The sequence below is a fragment of the Macrobrachium nipponense genome, chromosome 7, assembly GCF_015104395.2.
Source record: "Macrobrachium nipponense isolate FS-2020 chromosome 7, ASM1510439v2, whole genome shotgun sequence".
NCBI lineage: Eukaryota > Metazoa > Arthropoda > Malacostraca > Decapoda > Palaemonidae > Macrobrachium > Macrobrachium nipponense.
Genome location: NC_061109.1, coordinates 41553165 through 41567557, shown reverse-complemented (window position 1 = coordinate 41567557; position 14393 = coordinate 41553165). Strand labels below are relative to the sequence as shown.

General features: G+C 39.9%; 1 protein-coding gene and 1 long non-coding RNA gene across 3 annotated transcripts in view; both read right to left on the bottom strand.

Annotated features, from left to right (window-relative positions):
- LOC135217070 (uncharacterized) overlaps nt 1–11934 on the bottom strand; it is a 40866-nt gene extending 28932 nt beyond the window's left edge. The window contains exon 1 of the long non-coding RNA XR_010315037.1: nt 11817–11934. This is a non-coding gene — a long non-coding RNA (uncharacterized LOC135217070). The remainder of the gene's footprint in view (nt 1–11816) is intronic.
- LOC135217513 (U11/U12 small nuclear ribonucleoprotein 48 kDa protein-like) overlaps nt 1–14393 on the bottom strand; it is a 251591-nt gene that overhangs the window by 233893 nt on the left and 3305 nt on the right. The gene's annotated exons all lie outside the window — the stretch shown is intronic.

The window sequence follows — 14393 nt, the reverse complement described above, 5'->3', positions numbered from 1 at the left end:
TTCACTCATACGAAGGACCTATCTGATACGACTTAGCTCATCTGCTAACACACTCCACTTGCTCTGAATGAATACTGTGTGTAAGACAGAGCAGTGTTGTTGACTGAGTGGATGGCTACTGCCTTACTTAAAGTTGTTTTTGCGAATGATTGAAGGCCTACATGTATTGCCTTCAATTCTCTCATGATGATGTGATGTTTCCTCTCTTCTGGGGACCAAATCCTGGAAACTTCTATGCCTTCCAGAAGAGTTTCCCAACCCAGATCTGATGTGTCTGAGTACAAGGCTAGGCTGGGGTTCAAAGGAAGGAGTGACTTCCCTTCTAAAAGTCTTCTTTCTAATAGCTACCACCGTGGGGCCTTCTTGATATCTGGAATTATTGAAAATACGAACAATTCCCAACACGTTTTCCTCTTCCAACTAGCCTTCAGGAAGAATTGCAGTACCTCATGTGGAGTCTTCCTAGACTGATGAACTTCTCGATGACTGCGAGGGTTCCTACGAGACTCATTCACCTGTTAGCCGAACAGGATTGGAGAGAGAGAGAGAGAGAGAGAGAGAGAGAGAGAGAGAGAGAGAGAGAGAGAGAGAGAGAGAGAGAGAGAGAGAGAGAGAGAGAGAGAACTTCTTCAAACTGTCTCGACTCTTCTGGGGGACGGAAAAGTCTGAAAACTCAAGAGAGTCAATCATCATCCACAAATAAAGATTCACTTGAATCAGAGCCAGATGAGTAATCCAGCTTCCTGGGTGAGGAGGAGTGTCTTCTCTTGTTGGACAGTGTAGGTCCTCCTTTGTGCACTTTTCCCTTGATGGAGATTGAAGCCAATCATCTACATACAAGGAGACATTGGTGCCCATGAGGTGGAGCCACTTCGCGAGAGGGGTGTGAACACAAGTATGTAAACATCTGAGGAGCTACAGAAAGACATAAGGACAGAACTCAAAACTGAAAGACTCTGCCCTGGAGCACAAACCTGAGGTACTATCATGCACAATAGTCCATTCCCTTAGCCATCCAGAGAGTGAACATGAATGTGTGACTATGAAACCCCAAAGCAGTTGAACAAGTAACTGACGAAAGACCTATAAGATGTCGCACCGTAAAGGCACATGGGAACAGGAAGCAGGAGTGGGAAGCAGGTATTTTTCTTGAGCATAATATCATTAAGAAAGTGGCTGTCAAGTTTTTGTTATTGATGATACCGGGTTTGAGTGTAAAAAGTGCAGTTAAGGAAATATGCAAATTAATGAGAATAAAAGTGCTTATGAAGTCAGTATTCATGAATTTGTATTTCCTATAGATTATCGTATCTTACCAAGAGACATGACTATTCACAAGATCAATACAAAACATTTCAGAAAGTGTTTATGGTTTTGTTCTATAATCTGTAAGCCACCTCTTATAAAAAATAAACTAACATCTATAGCAACAAACATAACATTTTTTATAATAAGAGAAAATTTTGTACATAAGTACTTACCAAGTAATTAAATACGTAGCTATATTTTTCCACTTAAGGCAACATAAATTCAAATTTCACAAATAGCGATTCAACTGCTTAGTGTAGCTATACAGTGCCAGCCCCTTACGGCAATAGTATTTGGAACGACTTAGCTAATCACCTCATACTGTTTTGTGCATAATGTCCATCTGAGGGGAAAAAGGAAGGCTCTGATCATGTATACTGGGTAAGTACATAGTATACAAAACTTTATATTATAATAAAAATGTCATTTTTGTATAAGTGACTTCCCCAGTAATTACACAGCCATTCCAAATTGAAAGGAGATGGGACCATGGACATATTCTACTCCAAAACATTAAGCCATGTAATGAAAAGTTGCTAGTATTGAAAACAAGGCTTGTTGTTTCCTATCAGTCAAGAGAGCCACCAAAAACTTAAAAAACAAAAAACACTGTCACCTACACTGGAAATAGTCATGACCCATCCACTGTGAAAGTGTGATGCTCCAGATACATTGTATCCCCGGCTCTCCAAACTCAGCACCTTACTGAAAAGGTGAAGAGATAGTATGAGAAGAGCCTGTGCTTCCTTCCGTGATGCCATGCCAATCTCTAAATATTGTCTTGAGATACTGAAAAAATTTTGACATTTTAAGCTTTCATAGAAAAAAGTAAGAAGAAAAGATATCTTACACTTCCGGTACGTCAATACAGGCAGTCCCTGGTTATCAGTGGACTCTGTTAATGGCGATCTGATTTTATGGCACTTGTCTAGTGCCATAAAATTGCTGATTTATGGTGCCATAATGGGCCAATAATAGAGTTATGGCACCATAAGGTGCCAATAATAGAGTTATGGTGCCATAAGGTGCTGATAATATGAGTTATGGCACCATGACACACCTAATAGAGGTGCCATGAATTGAAACTCGGCGCCATAAGCGCCAAAAATCACAGTGTTTCGATTAATGGCACTTTTCACTTATTCAGCACCCGCCTACCGTGAACGAACCCCCACCGATAACCTTCACTCAAAGTAGGCAAAAAGCACTCCACAACTGAGTGTGTCTCTAAATGAAGTCCATTTAAAATGGAAGACAACACGTTTAGACAGAGGATGGGTTCTTGCCATAACTCACTAGGTTATGGATGGCCCTCTAATTCCTGTTCAGCTCAGGGAATTCTGAAAAACTCCAACTGGACAGAGAGCTCTGTACTACTTCCGAACTGGGGAGCGCTACTGGGAGCTTGTAGCAAGAGCTAGAGCCAGACTGTAGCTGGCACCAGACAAGCTAGGTGCTAGGTGAGCTAGGGACTTGGGAGCTGGTGAACAATCGGAGTATGAGTTGGCGCCAGGTGAGGTAGGCGTTCAGGAGCTGGTGGACACTTGATGCATGAGCTGGTGCCAGAGGAGCCGAGTGCCGGGAGAGTTGGAAGCTATGGGGCTGGCTGACACTAGGAGTATGAGTTAGCATCAGAGGAGCAGCCAAAAAACCTCTCTGACCCTGCAGAGTAAGCCACCTCCTACACAGCACAACACTTCACTGTTGCAAGGATAAATTCATGACAGCTAAAATAAACAGCTGGCAAAGGTTATAGGAAGGAAGCAATGGAGCCAGGCACAAGAGCAAATTGAATAAGATAGAGGGCTAATAGTAGGAGGGAACTGGTACCAGGCAGCCAAGAACTAGGAGGTGGATGGAGGTAAGTGGCAGGGGCTCTTGTGCGTGCAGTGGCGGGTGAAGGCTAGTGGTAGGTGCCTCACTGATCTTTTGTAATTTTGGTTACAGCTTTTTTCATGAAAAATAATCAATCAGTAATCGATTACCAACTAATTTTTATATTGTTATTGGAATTTCTAGCAATTAGGCATAAAAATATGCATAAAATGTATGAATAACATTAGCATTCCATATATGTATTCAGGCATGGATGTAATTTAAGATAACATAAATGTATGTGTACCTTCTAAAATAAAAGATAGATTTATATAAAAAAGTAATTTAGCATTAAAGTGTCAGAGCAAATCCAACTCTAATATTGTAGGGCTATTGCTTTTATTCTCTAATTACGTAGTGATATAAGAGAAAACAAATATTTACAAATAACTGATTACCAAAAAAAATATTCAAAAAGAAATCATAATATGAATTCATTACGTGAGTTTTCAAGAATAAATCAAATTGAATCTAGTACCCGGTTGCGGACACCACCAGTTGAGGCAAGTGAGCTATGCTCCCAGTCTGCACTACCATGCAAACTGGACACCAAGAAAAACTACATCCATATGCCAAGGCCACATGAACCTTCTCTGTAACATTCCAAAGTACTGCCAAAGCCAGAACTAGCAGTCGATACTTGACTGACAAGAATGTTTCTGCCCGCTTACTACATTCCAACCCCTACACTTTTCAGTTCTCTAAAAAGGAAAGTGATGAGTATCCCAGCACGGTGAACAAAAGAAACTAAAAAAAAAACTTTTGCCTAATTGTAAACGTTTGGGTTAAAAGAATGTAAGGTCAAGGTTATCACATCCATATAATCAAATAAAGGTGCATTTTCATCTCCCTAAATTTCAACTTTCACTGGCAAATAATCAGTATGACCTACAGGCTACTCTATTAGCAAAAGCCCATGCTGGCATAAGGCCAGCTTAATCTTCAACAACAACAACATTCAAGAATGACTAAGGCTACTCTATTGCAAAAGCCCATGCTGGCATAAGGCCAGCTTAATCTTTCAACAACAACAACATTCAAGAATGACTTTAATGTAAATATTTACCAGCAGCTTGCTAATAATAGCCTAGATGGGTAAACAAATCCTAAAAAGCAAAATTTGCCGTAAAGGAATGATATAACATCACGAATTACTTTAAGGCAATTATTAACCAGCGTCTTGTAGATAGCCTAAACCCAGTAAGTAAATCATGTATGCAAAAATTTTTGGTCTAAATGGATGTAACAAATTCAAGAATTACTTTAAAGTAATTACTGACTAGTGGCTTGCAAATCGTCTATGCCAAGTGAACAATCATGAATGAAAAAGAAGTAGGCCTAATGGAATGGCATTACATTCAAGAACTACTCTTAAGGCAATTATTAACCAGCGGCTTGCATGTAGCCTAAGCCTGGTAAGCAAATCATAAATACAAATGCTTTGCCTAAAAGGATGGTGTAACATCCAGGAATTATTTTTAAGACAAAACTATACCTGGCAACTGCAAGCAACCGACTTGATAATAATCTGAATTAAAGTACAGGCAGTCCCTGGTTTACGATGGGGTTCCGTTCTTGCACCGTTTTGTAAGCCAAATATCATTGTAAACTGAAACATTGTCAAAAATCCATTGAAAACCTTAATTTTGATGTTTTGGGTGTATTGAAAATGATGTAAAATGACAAATTTTTAATAAATTTGTATTTTTCATAGCTAACAAACCTTCGGTCTTAACAATAGGATAATCTTCCATTGCCAGTTAGGAACCAGTTACAAAATAATCGAAGATTGTAAAGCTAGGAATCTGTGGCATCTGGCAACTCATGCATATACATGGTGGAAGCTGGTCACTGACCGGGTTTGGAACCTTATGGCCTGTCAGTCTTTTTTCAACCTTCTTTTCCATCTTAGCTTAGCCTAAGTGGTTGAATTCTTACATAGCAAGCCTAAGTGGATAAGTTCTTAGGCTAGCCTAGCCTCTACAATGGTTGAGCTAGTTTGAACCTTCCCCTACCAACTTAGCCTAGCCTAGGTGGTTGGGTCCTAGGCCTAGCCTAGATTGTTCAATCATAAATCTCCATCTTATCCTAGCCTAAGAGTTGGAGTTTCTATTTTAGTTCTATTTTTATAAGCATCATAACGGAATGTGTGTTGTAAACCGGGAAATAATTGCTGATGAATATTCATTTGAAAAGCGTCGTAAGCTCAGAATGTTGTAAGCTGGAACTGTTGCAAACTGGGGACTGTCTGATATAACAAATAAACAAAAGAAAAGACTCATCCTGCTCAAAGGCTATGAAATACACATTCTGGTGATTGTGTAATTCTACTGAAATCAGGGTGATATAACCGGAAAATAAGAACAAGCTGCTGTAAGCACTTGATGTTTAGTCGAGCACGAGAAAATACAGAATGAGGTGATTAGCTAAGTCGTTCCTAATATATTGCCATTAGGATTAGATTAGATTATAAAATTTTTGGCACAGCCAAGCACCGGAGCCAAGGGGCCATAAATATATTGCGATTAGGGGGCAGCACAGTTTGTATACCCTACACTGAGCAATCAAAGCACTACCTGCGAAATTTGAATTTAGGCTGCAGTACGTGGAAAACTATAGATATGTAATTACGTACTGGGTAAGTCACTTATAATAAACTTCTTACAGAATGGACAGAATGGAAAAAAGAGGTCTTATAGCTGTTTAAGGGTCTAAATGTTTTAATGTTTATATGTATATGTTAGCTAGTCAATGATCAAACAATATTAGCACTGATCAACATCCATTCACATAACACTAGTTTGCAATGATCACAATTGAAAGGAGTGAATATGGTAAAGAACTCTGTAAATATGATGTTACATTTCCTGCTGTTGATGACAGGAGTCTGTTTTACAACTTTTTCGGGGTATCAAGTGGCCTAAGTCAATAACAGTAGATGGTAGGGTGCAGAATAAGTCACTGGCATTTGCCTGTGTCCCAAGTGACCTCCTACCATAGGTATACCTCTTATGACAGGTAAGGGTAGCATCATCCTTAAACCTTTGGTACAGACTCTTATGTTAATTTACAAAGGATTAATAGTTTTCATAACCATGGCATTCTACATTAACAATAACCACAATTGGACAGGTAGAAGATAATGCAATTCACAGAGCATTGCTGTAACCTCACACTGCAAACAAAACCGCCAGATAATACATACTGAAAAAATAATTTGCTAGTTACATCTATTAGGCTACCACTTACCCAGAAACATGCTCTCTCTCTCTCTCTCTCTCTCTCTCTCTCTCTCTCTCTCTCTCTCTCTCTCTCTCTCCTACCAATTTTTTCTGTCTTTACCTCTGTAACTTTCTTTGAAAAAAACTTTCTTTCCTTTATCTTTTTACTGAATATGAATTTGTTACAACAGGGTTGAAAGTATAGAATCTTTCATCATGTTTAAGATTTAAAAAAAGTGTCTAAAAAAATGGCATTCAATTGTTATCACCAATTAACCAACCTTGATATGGAGTTGGCCCAATAGCAATATAAGTAAATATAACAGATCTATGAATGTTTACATATAGAGGATGGCACCAGTTGCAGTTTGTGGTTGCTACCTCAATAACATTATGTGAACTGATAATTTTGCTAATGTGATACTATAAATGTTAGCTTTTCTTTTTATAAGAGGTGGCTTGCAGATTACAGAAACCAACCACCCAGAAAACACTGTTGCTGAAATGCTTCTTTTGTACGGAATTTCTTTTGTGGACAGCTATAATCTGTAGATAAGATACGATACTCTATAGGAAATACTAATTCATGAATACTGATTTCATTAAAACTTTTGTTCTCATATTCATTTTGCATATTTCCTTAACTTCACATTTTAATATACACTCTAAGCCAAGTACCATAAAAAAAAAACTTTATGATTACTTTCTTAATGATATCAGAATCTGGAGACTTTATGCTTATGAAAAAATACCTGCTTCTAACTCCTCTTTACCTGTTCCCATATTACCCATTAGTAGTGGACATCTGTTGAGTCTTCCATTAGTTATCTCTTCAACTGCTTTAGGGTTTCATTGTCACAGATTCATGTTCACTCTCTGAATGGCTAAAGGAATGGAATTTTGTGCACAATAGTGCTTCCTGGGGTCCAGATGTGCGGGGACATGGAAGTATGTGTCCTGGATATCAATGGTTACCATCCAATTGCTTTGGTGAATGGAGGATAGGACTGACCGGTTTGTTTCCATCTTGAATTTTGTCTTCTGGGCAAAGAAATTCAAGGCACTGATGTTGAATACAGGACTCCAGCCCCCTGATGACTTGGGGACCACACAGAGACAGTTGTAAAAACCCTCTGAGAAAGAAAGGGACCTCTTCTGAAAGGGTCAAATAACTCTCTGAGCCCACTGAGTAGGCTGTCAATGCGATGGGTGCTGACACTAAGGGAGGGTTCTCCTTGACAGCCATCTCTAAGAACCTTCAAAACCCATGGCCCTATGGCTTTGACGTCCAATCTCTCCCAAAAGTGGAGAAGTTTGGCTCCCACTTGTACATGGAGGACTGGATTTTCACTTTTGAGAGGAAGATTTGGCAGAGGTCTTTTTAATTGGTCTGACCAAGCATAAGTTTGAGTGAGGCCTGGACTGGAATCTTGCTCTGCCACAAAAGAACTGCTGTTGGAGGTGTGGAATGTCGCAGGGCAACAGCCAAAGTAATAAAATTCCTAGAGTATCTGGGGTTCCAGATAAACAATGAAAAGTCACGTCTCATTCCAGCGTCTCGCTTTCGATGGTTAGGAATCCAGTGGGATCTAAACACACACAAACTATCTCTTCCGCCAACCAAGTGCAAAGAGATAGCGAAAGCTACGAGGCAATTTCTAAAAAACAGATGGGCGTCTTGCCGTACCCAAGAAAGAGTACTAGGTTAACTTCAATTTGCTTCACTAACAGACCTCTTGTTGAAAGCAAGACTGAAGGATATCAACCGGGTATGGCGGAAAAGAGCCAACAGCAGACTCAGAGACAAGATCTCCTTGATTCCACTGATACTGAGGAAAAGACTATGTCCATGGACGACAATCAAGAGTCTTTCCAAGTCAGTTCCACTCCAGTTTCCCCCACCGTCTCTAGTAGTACACACGGATGCTTCTCTGAGCGGATGGGGGGCTATTCTCTACACAAGAAGGTTCAAGGAACATGGTCGACGGTATTCCGCCAGCTTCATATCAACATCCTGGAAGCAATGGCCGTTTTCCTGACCCTAAAAAGACTAGCTCCGGCCAGGAATATTCATATCAGACTAGTCTTGGACAGTGCAGAGATAGTCACTGCCTAAAAACAGAGGAGGCTCCAAGTCAAGTCACATAAATCCACGATGATAGCGATCTTCTCACTGGCAATGAAACGTCATTGGCACCTGTCAGCTACTCACCTGGCAGGTGTACGAAATGTCATTGCAGATTCTCTATCCAGGACAACTCCGCTGGAATCGGAATGGTCTCTGGATGCAAAATCATTCAATTGGATTTGCCTACAGATTCCGGACCTTCAAGTGGACTTGTTCGCCACGGAATCCAACCACAAACTTCCATGTTATGTGGCTCCCAATTTGGATCCTCTAGCTCACACCACAGATGCGATGTCCATAGACTGGAACAATTGGCAGAAGATTTATCTGTTTCCACCAAAAAATAAAAACTTTTTTGATGAAAGTTCTACACAAACTCAGATCTTTCAAAGGGCAGATAGCGTTGGTAGCACCCAACTGGCCGAAGAGCAATTGGTTTCCTCTTCTACTAGAGTTGAAACTCCAGCCCAGAAGGATTCCAACCAAAGCTGACTAAGGGTGGTACAAACTCAGACTGTGTCAGCTCCTTAAGAGTTTCTGAATGCCCTAACTTTATGGATTTCATGAAGTTTGCGGCACAGAAAGATGCTAATATTGACCCGCTTAACACATTGTTTGTGGAATCAGACAAAAGAGAATCGACACTCCGGCAATATGATTCAGCAGTGAGGAAATTAGCCATCTTTCTAAAAGAATCAGATGCTCAGACAATGACTACGAATCTGGCAAATTCATTTTTTAGAACTCTGTTCGAAAAAGGTCTAGCAGCTAGTACCATTACTACGACTAAGTCCGCCCTGAAAAAGATTTTTCAGTTTGGCTTTAACATTGATTTAACAGATTCATACTTCTCATCTACACCTAGAGCATGTGCTCGGCTGAGAACAGTAAATCGACCTCATACGGTCTCCTGGTTTTTAAATGAAGTACTCAAGTTAGCCTCAGATACTGATAATGAATTGTGCTCTTATATAACCCTTCTAAGGAAAACATTATTTTTACTGAGCCTGGCCTCAGGTGCTAGAATATCAGAACTGTCGGCTCTCTCTAGAGAACCAAATCATATTGATTTTCTCCCGTCAGGAGAAGTTCTACTTTCTCCGGACCTGAAATTCTTGGTAAAGAATGAAGACCCTCAGAAAAGATGGTCTCCATGAAGATTGTCCCTCTTCCACAAGACCCATCATTATGTCCAGTTATTACATTAAGTCTTATCTTGACCAAGGACTTCTAATAAGTCTTCAGGTCCTTCTTTTTATTAGAGAGAACGGTGGAACCATTTCCTTAAAAGGCATCAGACAACAAATTCTTTATTTTATTAAACAAGCTAATCTGGATTCAGTTCCTCAGGTACATGATATCCGAGCAGTAGCTACCTCAGTTAACTATTTTCATCATATGAACTTTGATGATCTCAAAAAGTATACGGGTTGGAAATCCCCGACAGTATTTAAACGCCACTATCTAAAGTCTTTAGAGGCCCTTAAATTTTCTGCAGTGGCTGCAGGAAACGTTGTCTTACCTGATACAACCTAATCATGTAGCTTGTGAAGTTGGATATTATTAATTCACTATTATTATTTTTTGGTACTCCCTTTCCCTACCTGCCTCGCATGTGTTCCCTCCCTTCTTGCCTCTTTAATTCGACTGGATTGCTTATCGGCCCACTCCTGTAATTGTACATAGTCCATTTTTCATATAACTGTATATTCATTAACTATGTTGAATTTCTTGGTGATGGTATGAACTTGGCCATATATGTTTGTTACACCAGTACTCCTGTTTTGGTTTTCGTTAATCTTAGTCATTAAAATTTGAAGATAAGGAAAAGTTTTATTTTTCCTTTTATAATTATAAATGTTTAGTCTTATTCTACATCTCCCAAGCTTGTATGGCTGATTCTCTGTTACTCTTTCACTGGGCGACACAGGCCAATCCCAGAAAAGGGATTTTGACAACGGAAAAATCTATTTCTGGGTGAAGGCCTGTGTCGCCTAGTGAACCCATCCCTCTCTTTTCCTTTCACCACCCTTTAGCTGGCCCAAGCTTGGGTGCGTACTCAGGAATGTAGTTCTTGGCAGAAGAAGCGGGGACGAGCGGAGGGGGATCGTTGTAACGGCCCCTCTCTGGTGAGGGATTTTGAGAGAGGAGAGACTCTTTGGCTGGAGGTCTGTGGTAGTGGCATCCACTTTGCCCTGTTTTTTATCCCGACACCTATGGTGGTGATTGATCCAGAGGTAGTAACTCTGGCATTTCCTATAGCTTTTTTTCTCTGGTATATTTAGCAATTATTATACTTGAAATGAGTGTTACAAGGTACTTTCACAAGGCAACACAGGCCTTCACCCAGAAATAGATTTTTCCTTTGTCAAAATCCCTTTTTGGAACCTATCTCAAAAACAGGTATGTACATATATGAAAATAGTGAATCACTTTACATTAATGATAAATATGTAATATAATTCACAATGCATTAAACTCTCCTCTTCACTAAACTCAGCACGGTACAAATGAATTACTGGCGTTAGATTAGTAAAAAGATTTTTTTTTTTTTTTTTTACCTGATGACACCCAGAGAAAGAAGTTCTCTTTCTCTGGGTCTTGATTCACCCTGTTTAATGTACCGATTATCACAATCTCTTGAATCTTTACCCCTTGTATTGACATGCTTACTGTGAGCAGGTAAGATAAGATAACCAAATTAAATCCGTTTTATCTACAGTTAATGCTACTATTAACAGAAAACGCTGGGAAAAATGAACCATTACAGTATTATGTTTGTTACGTCAAACCTCCCTTGCCTTTTCATTATGAACTCTCCCATTATCTGCTGGTACTGAAAAATATAGAAAACTGTATTTATTGCATATTGTAAATTACAGAGACTTATTGGAATGATAGATGAGTAAAACAGCGATAAGAAAGAGTGAGAGAGAGGGAAGGAGGGGGAGAGGGAGAGGGATGGGATGGGTCATGGCAGATGTTGGGTTCTGTAAAGGAGTCCTGCTGACTTATGCGACTTTGCCTTTAAAAGTCAAGAGTAAACACCTTAACTAACACCATTTGACAATATTGCCAAAAATTAGCAGGAGGTGTCCTGTACACTGTGTCAAAGTACCAACTCAATCAAATAATTAGTTTGGAAGATATTTGGGGAAAAACGATGACTCGCAGTCCGTGAAATGCCAAGCTTCTATGACAGATCAGCTTACACAACTACTGTTGGGTATAAATAAATATAAAAGGAACAAACCATTAAAGAGGGATCATTGTCCTTAACGCACCCTGATTTTATCTCCTTCAGATCCACTAGCGCTGCCTGCAGTTGACTCAAACCAGTACGCACGCCATCAAGCTGACTCTGCATGGCAGTCTTGAGCATTGCTTCTACTGATGCCTGTTAATGTTAAAATAGAATCTATTTAGTTTATAATTACTGTATTACAGAAACTCTTTTGTTTTTACATAAATATTTGGTACTATTCTACAACACTTCCAACTTATTCTATAATAAATTAAAGTTTTATAGATGCATTTGGCATAAAAAATAATTAAACTTTGCCTGGCTTGAACATTTTTGGGGTGTGCCGATAAGCGAAAACTGCCATTAACTGAAACTCAGTGAATTTATGGCGCCATAATGGGGCTTATGGCGCTGATAACCGGTTATCGGAGCCATAAGCACCTTTTATGACACACATGAGCATCCCTATGGCACCCCATAAGAAACCCTCATGGTTGCCATAAGGCGCATAATTTTATGGGACTGGACAAACACCATAAAACTGGATTGCCGATAACCGAGTCCACTGATAACCGGGGACTGCCTGTACAAGCAGTCCCTGACTTGCAACAGGGGTTCCATTCTTGAAAATTGTTGTAAGCTTGAAAATCATAAAAAATCCTAAGAAAAATTTACTTTTAATGCTTTGGGTGTATAGAATACTATGTAAACTGCATTTTTAGTGCATCTTTCATAAAAATACCTTCAAATATTGATTATTTTGCATTTTTGGAGTCATAGTTCTTCCGTCTGATCGGCGCTGTAAGTGCTGTAACCCTGGAACGTGCGCTGTAAACCCTGGACAATAATTTATTTGATGAATATGATATTGTTAAGATACAATGAAGTTTTATACATACTTACCTGGCAGATATATACTTAGCTATAGACTCTGTCGTCCCGACAGAATTAAAACTCGCGGTACACGCTACAGGTAGGTCAGGTGATCTACCATTCCCGCCGCTGGGTGGCGGTATCCGGAACCCTTCCCGTTTTCTAAGCCAGATTTCTCTTCCACCTGTCCTCCTGAGGGGAGGCTGGGTGGGCCCTTAATCGTATATATCTGCCAGGTAAGTATGTATAAAACTTCATTGTATCTAACAATATCATTTTTATACATGCAACTTACCCGGCAGATATATACTTAGCTGATTGACATCCTTGGTGGAGGGTAAGAGACAGCTAAATACATACAAAAATAAAAATAAAAATAAAAATTTAATAACGGGAAACAACAATTGTTGTAGGATATCTTTCCTTGGTTCTTACCTGTCTGGGCAGAAGACTTCATGATTACTGTCATTTAGTCTGCATGCCTCAAGAGCTTCAGCGAGGTAAAGACCTATAACCAAATAGCCCTTCTGGATCATGTCAATGGGGGCTAGCCCGCTTACGCGACAGAGCCTGCATGGATCGTGCCAATGGGGGCTTACCCGCTTACATGGCAGAGCCTGACCTGTATCTTATCAATGGGGGCTAGCCCTCTTACATGACAGAGCTTTAGGTTTTACATAATGCACAACGAGGAGACCACAAATTAATCCCGACCACCTGACCCTCCTAACCATGTTAAATCTAGGAATTGAAAGGGGTTATTCCTATACCCTCTTCCAATCAACCATAAAAACCAAACACCATAATGCTAAAATTACATTAACTAACCTAATTAGGATTAACCTCAGCTCCTCCTCCCAGCACTAAATCCGCGGAAACATACTACGCCCAGTGAAAAGCACTTCTCATAAGTAACTCTCACATCTCTTAGATAGTGAGAAGCGAACACCGAGTTACACTTCCAATACGTGGACTCTATTAGGGCTTGAAGGGACCACGTTTTATGAAAAGCCATTTAGGTTGCTATGGCTCTCACTTCGTGTGCTTTCACTCTGAGGAGCCTAAACTGTTCTTCTCCACATTTAAGATGCGCTTCCTTAATAATGTCTTTAATGAAAAATGTAAGGGCGTTTTTTGAAATAGGTCTTGTCGGATCCTTGAACCGAACACCAAAGACTTTCTTGCGTACCTCCCAAAAGAGACTTTCTTTGTAAATAAAATTTTAGAGCTCTTACACGACATAAGGTCTTCTCCTGTTCTTCTCCCGTAAGAGAAGAAAGTGCTTTCACTTCGAAGCTTCTAGGCCATGGTTTTGATGGGTTTTTGTTCTTGGCTAAGAAGAGAGGCTTAAAAGAGCAAATCGCAGCCTCCTTTTTAAAACCCACTCTGCCTTCTAACGCTTGAAGTTCACTTACCCTTTTTGCTGTAGCTAGGGCGAACAGGAACAGAGACTTCCTTGTCAAATCTCTAAAAGGAAGACTTATTGGCAGGAACGAATTTTCAGACATAAGATAATGAAGGACTATATCCAAATTCCAACTGGGATTCTTTGCGTTCTGACTTTTTGAGGTCTCGAAAGACCTAATAAGATCATGTAGGTCCTTATTGTCCGATACATCCAGGCCCCTATGCCTGAAAACCGAGGCCAGCATACTCCTATACCCCTTGATCGTAGAGACAGCTAGGCCACACTTTCTTCTAAGGTAAAGAAGAAAATTTGCAATGTCAGTTATAGAGGTACTGG